Source organism: Pseudophryne corroboree, chromosome 4 (genome assembly GCF_028390025.1).
Source record: "Pseudophryne corroboree isolate aPseCor3 chromosome 4, aPseCor3.hap2, whole genome shotgun sequence".
In the NCBI taxonomy this organism is placed as follows: domain Eukaryota; kingdom Metazoa; phylum Chordata; class Amphibia; order Anura; family Myobatrachidae; genus Pseudophryne; species Pseudophryne corroboree.
In genome coordinates, this window is record NC_086447.1 from 487406863 (window position 1) to 487418352 (window position 11490).

The following is an 11490-nucleotide window of genomic DNA, read 5'->3' on the forward strand; positions in this document are numbered from 1 at the left end:
GCTGATGGAGGAGTTTACCCGACACTGCAACAGCAACTTTCAATCAATTGGATTGACCCTAATGTCTGTTACAATGAGAATATTTTCAGTGCAGAAATGGATTTTAGGATATCATAGAGTATGATCACAACTTTCAAACAAAGCATTATAATTGCCACAAAAAGAACGCTCTGCAGCCAAGCAAGGGTTAATAGCTGCATATGGCTCATATTACTAATAACTTCATAAAGACTCACAATATACTTCTAGCAAGGTGTGTATGAAAAAAAAAATTAAATGAGGAAGACATTTAATCTTCAAATGAGCACATTCCTCTACGTAGACCAATTAACACAAATCTGAGATCAGCTAACCCAATATTAAGGAAGTTTTTTTCTGAGCTTATTAATAGCTACTGTTACTAAGGTTGCCAGAGTTAAACTTTTGCTGCTCCTCCTTCATGGGCATTCCTACCTGTCTGCTTGGCCTCCTATTGGCTACTTCTGTTTCTAGGCTAAATCCTTTGTTCATAAGGCAAAGTTAGAAAGTTAAGTGTAGTAACCTGTTTGAACTGCATTCCCTCTGCTTCCCTCAGCTTTCTTTTAACTTTTTTTTCTGTTATGACAAAAACAACTTCCTCTGAGAGAAATTGCCATGATTAATTAAAGGGAAAGCATACAATGATGCTTCTGCTGATAGAACATGTTGTGCACAGCACTACACATTGTGGACAAGTGAGGACTAGTCTATGACTTACCATAATCAAATATGAATAGTGCTGTACAGTACATTCACAAATAGATTTACAGCAGAAATGTTTGTACTCAGAACAACTTAATGTGAGGCTCTGTCACACAGTCTACGAAAGTGGTTCCTGACTCCAGCCCTCAAGCACCACCAACAGGTCATGTTTTGTGGATTTCTTTAATGATGCACGAATGAGTAACTCTATTTTATTACTGGATCAGTAATATTCCCACCTGCATCCACAGACAGAAGTCCTCAATACATGACCTGTTAGGGGGTTCTTAAGGACTTGACTTGGGAACCACTAGTCTACAGTGCGATACATTTATAGCTACTTACACAGTAGTGGTAAAACTAAGGGATATAAAAACACCCGCATCAAGGGAACACACAAGAAACAGAGAGAAAAACATAAGACTTGTGTAGAAAAGTAGGCTTACCATACTATCCCTCTAATGGGTTACACAGCTTCTGTGGCTGATTAAAACCAGGTGACATGCAGGCTTGAAGTCAGCCAGCCACAGAACCTGTGTAATTAATTAATTAAAGGGATAGTATGATAAGCCTAGGTAAAAGTTGATCTGTGCCTGACAGAGCTCAGAGGGAAAATGCAGTAGATGGAAATAAAGTAAGTGACCCTAAGATACAATATAAAGCACTATTGGTACACAACACATACATGATACTGTTGACAAGAAAAAACTATTTAGGGACACTTGCTGTACATCTTAGCAGCTGCACATAGGCTTTTCACATGCAACACCGTCGTCTCTGCAGACTGGAGCAATACAGTCTACTTCACATCAGATTTACGGAGATTGATGAGTTTTGCATTTTAAATACTCTTCCAATAAATATTAACTTATAAATGCCAGGAAATAAGAATAGACAGTATGGAAATAATCTATGATGGAGAATAACATGAACTTTATTGTACGATTGTTTCTGCGCGCCCGGTATCATGTTTAAAGTAATTGGAGAGCAGGAGGCGTTAATCACATTTTTTTTATCATGCATGTCATGCCCAAGCAGACAGCGTTTAGCCACGTAAAGCAGCCAACCCGTCAATGGGCACGATGCGAAAAGTGCTGTTTGGGCTCCCAAATAACCAACTTTTTGCACATTTCAGCTCACCACCTCTGGGGCGACAAGCTGAAATGTGTCCCCTTGCGGCTAATTGTGCCCAATGGAACAATAATTGAATTGCTCCGTCGGGCACCATCTAGTGGCTGCCACAGGAGAAAAAAAAATGAATTCCCCTCTCAGGGATCTATTTAGCAAGCAAAAAGTCACTAATGTAAGTAATATCCCAGCTGAAAGGGTTAACAGAGACAATAACAAAATTATCTTCTCTGTTAATGTCCAACTCCTACAACACCGGATTGCAGATAGCAAGCCATTGCTCTCTACAACGTTTTCTGCTATTCAGGTAGTAGAAAAATGTTAAGAAAATCCTTAAAGGCTTACCTTATATAGCGCCATCTGAGAATTGCATTATATGCTGAAAATCCTTATTGCAGCTGGAAACTGCAGGGACAGATGGCTCTTGTCCAATCAGTCCCTGTAGGCGGCTGAAATTCCAACCACTCTCCTCCCTTGTTTCAGCAATTACACTGGCCAGTGCTCCCAGCAGTGTAATTACAAGGCTTTGTAAAAAAATAAAATAAAAATAGGATTTAAGTACCTACCGGTAAATCCTTTCCTCCTAGTCCGTAGAGGATGCTGGGGACTCCAAAAGGACCATAGGGTATAGACGGATCCGCAGGAGCTTGGGCACACTATAAAGACTTAAACTGGGTGTGAACTGGCTCCTCCTTCTATGCCCCTCCTCCAGACCTCAGTTAGAAAACTGTGCCCAGGAGAGACGGACATTTCGAGGAAAGAATGTATAAATTTAAACACAGTGAGTGTTATACCAGCTCACACCACGAACATACCGGAAAACATGGCATTCAACAGAATACCAGCCCCCGGCATGAAAAAATACAGCCATATGCTGAGAGAATATGCAACACAACCTGTGTGTCAACACAACCAATATAAAGAAACCGCCTACCACGGCCTGAACAACGTCAGCAACAACCTGACAGAGATGAAACATAACAAAGTGTAACCAAAACCAATGACTGCAGGCACAGTACGCACTGGGACGGGCGCCCAGCATCCTCTACGGACTAGGAGAAAAGGATTTACCGGTAGGTACTAAAATCCTATTTTCTATTACGTCCTAGAGGATGCTGGGGACTCCAAAAGGACCATGGGGTCTATAACAAAGCTCCAGACCGGGCGGGAGAGTGCGGACAACCCTGCAGCACCGATCGAGCAAACATGAGGTCCCCATCAGCCAGGATAACAAACTCATAGAGCTTAGCAAAAGGATTTTAACCCGACCAAGTGGCCGCTCGGCAAGGTGAACCACCGAGACTCCCCGGGCAGCCGCCCAAAGAGAGCCCATCTTCCTAATAAAATGGCTCTCCACTAACACCGGTAATAGCAATCCAGCCGTAGAACCAGCACGCCGAATCGTATCACAGATCCAGTGTGTAACAGACTGCTTAAACACAGGTGCCCCAATCCTGTTGAGAGCATACCGGACAAACAGAACCTTTGCTTCCCCAATCTGAGCCAAATTGGCGACATAAATATTCAAAGCCCCGACTACATCGAGAGACTTTGAAAAAAACCAATGCTTAATTAACCGCAGGCCTCACCATAGGCTGGTTTCTGCGAAATACATAAACCACTTTTTGGCAGAACTATTATCCGAGTTCTCAATTCCGTTTTATCCACATGAAAGAGCTAACAGGGGCTCATGTGAGACAAAGCCGCCACTTCCAACACCGCCTTGCGGACGCCAAAGTCCATAACAAGACCACTCTACAGGATAGAAACTTTAACACAACCTTTTATAAAGGTTCCAATCAGTGTGACACAAGAAACGCAACACCATGTCAAGAGTCCACGGTGCCAATGGTGCACAAATGAAGGTTGGATGTGCAGTACTCCTTTCACGAAAGCCTGAACTTCCAGAGAGGTGGCCAGGGCTCTTATGAAGAAAATCTATAAGGCCAAACTGCCCTGAAAAGGAGCCTAACCCTAGGCCTGTATCCACCCCTGCTTGCAAAGAGTGGAGCAGAACGACCCAGCTGAAAAACTTCCGTAGGAGTCTTCTAGGATGCATACCAAGACACATATATATAAGCCAACCACAGTGGTAAAGCTTTGCCTTTACTTCTTTTCTAGCCCGAAGAAGCATGGAAATGACCTCACTGGGAATACCCTGTCGGCTAGGATATGGCAATAAACCGCCACACCATCAAACGTAGCCGCGGTAAGTCTTGATACACATCCGGAATTTGCTGTAACAGTTCCTCAGGTAGAGGAGGAGGCCACAGAACTACTATGAGTAAACCCTGAAAAACTGGATACCAAGCCCTCCTTGGCTAGACCGAAGCAAAGAGGATCGCCTGAACTTTTGTTCTTCTTACGTTTATCACCTTCCGAAAGAGTGAAAACGAAGAGGACCCAAAGACCGACTGAAAACACCCAAGGTGTCACAAGGGCATCCCCTGCCATAGCTTGCGTGTCCCTTGACCTGGAACAATATCCCCGAGGCCTCTTGTCGATTTGAGGCACCAACATGTCCAATTGAGGCACTCCTCCAAGACTTGTCACTTCTGTGAAAACTTCTCGATGACGGGTGTATTTCTCCCGGACGGAGATTGCGCCTGCAGAGGAAACTATTTCTCCGTCGTTTAACTCCGGAACGAAGCCCGCTAATAAAGCGTTTACTTAAATCAAAAAAGTTTATCGCAGACAAACTTCCCAGCTTGACCGTTTCCTCTGGAAATACGTCCCTTGTCGGGACAGCTCCCCAACCTTGGATATCTGCATGCATGGACACCAGGTCCTACTCCTGGATCCCGAACATCCGTCCCTCTAGAAGGTGAGAACCGAGCAGACACCACAGGAGCGAAGTCCCGGTCAGTAGGACTAAATTCCGGTGCATGTGTAGGTGAGACCCGGACCCCATTTCCAACTGGTCCCTCGAAAACCACTCTGGCATTCGACCTGTTCAACAAACAAGGCCCCATAGGCCGCACCCACCTGCCTCATTAACAGAATCTATTGATGGATTGTCACAATCAATCTGATCCGACTCCGGATCCTCAGACCTCTTTCCACAGGAAAAACCACAGAACCTCAACCGGTCAGTATCTACTCTGACACCCACTTGCGAACTCTGCGTCGCTGTGAACAACAGTCATTCCCTGTGTTGAAGAACAGTCAGAGAGAAACAACGATTTGCACCCCTTGTTACTTGACCTCGCCTCAATCAGGTGAGCGTCTCAGAGCAGAACGACAATGGCTCTTACTATTGAAAGAAAACCATCATACTGCCAACACTCCGGTGAAATGGCAAAGACAATCCTGGATATCAACCCAGGTAGGCTGAACGTTGAGAAAAACGGATTTAACCCCTTTTTCTACCTTTACATGTTGGAGCTCCCTGGCCTGAGAGATTCCACCCTATAGTTCCACTTTGTAAGTAGAAATGTTTGTTTCTTTTTTTTTTTTTTAACAGGGATGGCAGGATAAAGTCCGAAACCTGATGCAACTCTGGTATGGCGTCGCTTACTACCTCCCCGACCAGAGGGGAATCGGTAAGATCTATTAGAAAAATATTGACGGAAAACATTTGTAACTCAGAATGTCCCCCTTTGGATTCTATAATCAACTCACAGGTCCTAAACAATTCCCGGACTAACCGAAAATTAGTCGACGAGACCCCACCGGAGTGGGTTCCAGCCAGATAGACCTAGCGACCTGTGGCGGATGTGCTAGAAACAGAAAACAAGATCCGCTTCTGCGAACCAAACAAGGCTGCAGAATTCTTACCTTTTCAGCTTCTACTGTCTGCACAGAAAAGGAAAAAGGAACGGTATCGAACGATTAAACGACTGCATCCCACAAAAGAATGCGTCCCCAACTGTTGCGAAGGAGTCTAACTCATGAAGTTAGACTCACCAGTGGTATCCGCCGAGCTTGACTGAACTGAGGTATCGCAAACCGCTTTATACCGACCCTCTAGTATCTCTCGGAGGCAACCTCAGCATTTTCCTGGTTACACCTCCTGCCGTCACTCGGCAACCAGCTGCAATGTTATAGAATATAAACAACATAGACAACCTTACCCACTCTCTGTAAGGTAATTCCATCGGATGTCTTTCCGAACATAACACTCCCCCATGTACATGCAGTGCAAAAAGGTATAGAAATAAAATATCACTTAGCTTCCTGTGTATGATCCTTAGTGACCGGGCTCCGCGTCGACCAGGAGTTGACTGCCACAATGTTCTCTCCGCGTCAGGAAGAGAATAAACCTTCGGACTCCTTGAGAGGCTCGAATACCAACTCGTCACGGCCGAACTGGAGCCAAATCAACAGAGCGACCAGCACATGAGAAGAAATACTATTATTTCAGCATTCATGGATATACATAATGTAATACATCATATAACACACATATCCTAACTATGCATATATAAATATATATATATATATATATATATATATAACATATACAGTATACGGAAGTGGATTGTCCAGACCCGTTAGGTCCCTAGTGACAGTAATGTGTTCTGAATGTGCTGACATGCCCCAGATGTGGATCTACCAGGAACGTTATGGTCGACAGAAACTTAGTAGATGTCGACAATCGCTGCCCAGGGCGCCCCCCCCTGCGCCCTGCACCCTCGGAAGCCGTTGGTGTGTGGGAGCAATGGCGCGCAGCGGTAAACTGGCGGGGTGAACATACCCGACGTCCGAGCCTCTAAGTATGTCCCCCCGCCAGCGATGCACTTAGTAATATGCCGCCCAGGGTGCTCCCCCCCAGCGCCCTGCACCGTGCAAGAGGCGATGGTGATTGGGAGCAGGGAGCGCAGCGCTACCGCTGCTCCCTCCGTTTTGTGGCACTCTGGCGGGGTGAACATACCCGGTGTCCGGGCACCTAAATATGTCCCCCCGCCAGCGATCTAAACCTCAGCAACATGCCGCCCAGGGCGCTCCCCCTCCCCCCAGCGCCCTGCACCCTGTGAGTGCGTTGGTGTGTGGGAGCATGGAGCGCAGCGCGACCGCTGCGTGTTACCTCCGTTACTGAAGTCATCTGCCGTCACTGAAGTCTTCTGCCTTCTGCATACTCACCCGGCTTCTTTCTTCTGGCTTCTGTGAGGGGGGTGACGGCGCGGCTCCGGGAACAAGCAGCTAGGCGCACCAAGTGATAGAACCCTCTGGAGCTAATGGTGTCCAGTAGCCTAAGAAGCAGAGCCCTTAACTCAGAAGAAGTAGGTCTGACTTCTCTCCCCTCACTCCCACGCTGCAGGGAGCCTGTAGCCAGCATGTCTCCCTGAAAATAAAAAACCTAACATAAAGTCTTTCTAGAGAAACTCTGTAGAGCTCCCCTAGTGTGCATCCAGTCACTCCTGGGCACAAAGTCTAACTGAGGTCTGGAAGAGGGGCATAGAGGGAGGAGCCAGTTCACACCCAGTTTAAGTCTTTATAGTGTGCCCAAGCTCCTGCGGATCCGTCTATACCCTATGGTCCTTTTGGAGTCCCCAGCATGTGCAAGTGTTTTCAGAATAAAAATGATTAGAATAATACAAATAAGATATTTATAAATTATAAATGTCATCATTGTATTATTCATATAATCTTTGTGTTAGTGTAATCATTTTATAGGCAATACTCACCACTAAATCGTGTGTGTGTGTGTGTGTGTGTGTGTGTGTGTGTGTGTGTGTGTGTGTGTGTGTGTGTAAATCTTGTTCTGATAGTAACCAGTGCCCTCTCTGCCTTCACTATTTTTTTGCTAGGAGCATAGTTAAAAATATAATTTGCACCAATATGCAGCCAAATACCGTATAAGGGCTAATTCAGTTAGACGCAAAATAACCTACCAATATGTCTTTCCACCATGAAATCGTAGTACCCAAGGAAAACCTACGAAATATCTGTCAGAACACACAGATATTACTTGCTGAGGTGTGTGGCCATTGTTATGAGTACTATGGGGTCTATTCAATTAAAGTCGGAACTGCGTCTAGTCGGAAAGACGGCAGTTTCTGACTTTTTTAGGTCGAATCATGATTCGACCTAGTCAATGGTCCTGTCGTTTTTCCGACTTGTTGGCAATTCCGACTTGTCGGAAAACAGGTGGATCAGCGGATTAGCCACGGATCCACGTGTTTTAGTCCCGATTTTCGACAATGTCAATCCGACTTTAAAAAAAGTCGGATTGGTATTGTTGAAAAATTGAATACTGCATTGTCAGATCCTCTCAAGAAGATTAGTAGTGACAGCAACAACTAAAACGTAAACACTTACTTTTAAGCTCTAATTTTGATTAACACTTTTATAAGGCTGCAAAATAGGAGAACCAATAACAAGGTGCACTGCTTATAACTGAGGCATCACATTGGTCCTCCTGGCTTACATTTTCCTCAAAATGCACAGGTTTTCAACCATGGTGAGAGAGTAATGACAAAGCCACATAAAAAAACAAAAAACATTACTTAGGGTAGGGGTTAATCCAATTAGCTGTAATGATACTGTGGTAGCAAATCATAGCGGCAGCGGGCGCACTTTAAAGGCGGCCTGACATCGCTCAAAGGTGCCCCATATGGTAGCGAGCAATTTTGTGCAAATTCAGTCAGAATCCAGGCTGCAAAGGGTGCGAGATCAGGTGCCATTGCCAGTGTTTAAACGCCGCAGCAACGGCACTTCGCACCCTTCGCAGCTAATTGGGTTGACCCCTTAGTCTTGTTTATCAACGCTTTAAAGAACATTTTTTCAAACACTCCCCGAAAACGGCCAGTTACCACCCAGAAACACCCACTTCCTGTCAATCACTGTGCGGCCAGCAGTGCGACTGAAAAGCGTCGCTAAAGCTTGGGTAAAACTACATCGGCTTTTGTGAAAGTACGACGCGCGTGCGCAGTGCGCACCATACGCATGCGCAGAATTGCCGATTTTTTACCTGATCACTGCGCTGCGAACGAAAGCAGCTAGCGATCAACTCGGAATGAGGGACAATATATCATTTTGTAAGTTTTGAGTTCAGGTTTATAATATATTGAGAGCATTTTAATAGAAATACGTTACAGGCACTTCAGAATGTACTGTTATTTATAATGTCACCTGGTGTTTTATAAAATTAGATCCGCAGGAAAGGCACATGATTCAGATATAGATGCAGTGTTGATGGCGAACGCAAGCAACTGATGTTTTAACACTGCGCATGCATCTGTGTCACACAGAGCGTGCGTCACAATTATCTGCGCAGAGAGATACAGCACAGAGGGGAAGATGTATTATGCGACACTGATTGTGCCACTATAGGGCTTCCTGCTATGACTCTTTAATGAGTCGAAGCAGGAAGTATTTCTGACGAGATATATAAACATCTCGTTTGTCGGCGCAGGGGAGTGAAAACTCCCCCCCCCCCCCCCTTCAAACTCCACTGTGCATCAGCCTAGTGCTGATGCACTGTGTCTCCCTGCCCAGCCGGCTCCAGTGTGCATAAGTGAGAGCTTGTTAATATCACGAGTTCTCACATGCAGCCCGGAGCCGGAACCCACTGCAACAGTTAGCTAATAGTGGCTATTAATGGAGCAACTTCACCTGCAGCTGCAAAATCGATAGCTGCAGGTGTCAGAACTTTCAGTTCCACTGACCATTCTTACATTGCCCCGCACATCGGCACGCTATCTTAAAGATAGCAGCGACGATAATGACAGGCTTTGCACACACTGCCTCATTAATACCTGGGGGTGCGGTATCAGTGCACATAACGTGCGCTGATATCACTTGGATGGTGCGTCTAAAAGATGCGCCGGATGGAAATGCACTGACTTAGGGTCTATTCATACAGAAAACGAAAACAGAATTACTACTTATCACTATACATCGCATCTCTTCGATGCGATGTATAGCTGTGATAAGTAGCAATTCATGTATACTCACCCTTCCGACGATGCGCTGCGGTGTCTGGGGCTCCTGCGGTGAGGTCATCTCCAGCGGTCCTTCCCAGCGATGCGCGGAGTCCAGTGGCGGGTCCCTTTGCGCATGCGCAGGTTGGTGACCTCCCGGCAGGCCGCAGTGGTTGCTGGGAGGTCGGGGGGCGGAGCCAGCGCGAGGTGCCGAGCAGCGATCAGGGAAGCATTGAGCTTCCCTGATGTCTCCGCACTACAGTTCAGGTTACGCCGTCCTGAGATGGCGAACCTGAACTCCATGGAGAAGCGGAAAGCAGAGCTTTCCGCACCTTCATGAATCGCACTCACCATACAAAGGTATGGTGATGCGATTCAGGCAGAGAGCAGGGGTACCGCTGGAGAAGTCAGAGACTTCTCCACGGTAACCCGCTCTGTGAATTGCAGTAGGCAGAGAAAAGCCCTGTTTAACGCAAAACAGGGCTTTTCACTGCTGCATGAATAGACCCCTATATATGCTGGGTGCCTAGGTTCTTTAGGTGGCATTAGGTGGCATTAGTATAAAGATACAGGCATAACTTCGGCAAAAGCCGCAGATGCGGCCACCTCAGACTCAGGCCCAATCGATCACAAAGATGATTAGCAAGCTGTGTATATTTGCAATGGAATTAGATTATGATCTGTCAGGATGGGGGAAATGGGCAACTTTAATAAAAATATATAACTGGCCAACCAAACGTGTAGGTGTCTGTAATCTTGGAACGCAAATCAAAGATAAGTACTGTATGTAGTATGTATAATAAGTGTAAGTATAAGAGTATGTAGTATATGTCTGCTAATGTAAGGTCACTTATAAACAAAACATGGCTAAAAGACAAGCAGCCTTCCTTTATATATATATTATATATCTATAGAGAGGGAGATAGAAGCATGGTTGCACTCTATGGAATTAGAATAAATTCACATCAGGCCGCACAGTATATTGGGGATAACAGATATTCCCTAGCCACCCTGAAATATAGGTTAGTGGATCATATCCCTCCACAGGTGAGAGGTGGGAATAGAGGTAAAAGACTCTTACAAATAGAATCTCAATGAATTTTTAACCTCAATACTGTAGCCCCCATGGGTCTTTTTAATGAGGGACTGATGTTTTGCCTCTTACTTGTAACATTATTTTGTCATATCATAAGATGTATCATTATATACATTTTCTGTATTTATCTGCAGCTTCATTATGTTTTTTTGCATTCATGGTTTATTTCTTAAATATGTTGCATCATTTATTGATTGCTTTATTGTATTTTTTATGGTATATATTATATGGTAGATAAATGTATTTTTGGAGAAGTTAACTATTTATAATGAATGCTTACATTAGTGTGATGCTGTTTTTAACGACTGTTTGTTAAGGATATCTGTTTCTATGCAGCCTAGATTTGTTTATGGTTGTCATGACAGTCCCCTCCATTCTGAGCGGGGCCTGCCATGTCTGGAGCTGGTGGTGGGAGTTGTTAAAGGTACAGTAAGAGATTGTTTATATGTCTGCGTCCTTTAAATTATACCCCTTTCAGACATATGACCCGGGAATTACCCTGCTCAAGTCCCGGTATTTTCTCTCCAGCAAAAACCCGGGTTTTTCTTCAGACCCCCTTTCATACTACACCACAGACCCGGGAAATTCCCGGGTTGGCCCCTTTCAGACATAAGCTGGATTTTTCAGTTTTTAAGGCAGTGTCATAATTTTAAGGGGACGGTTTGCAGGTCATGCAAAGGG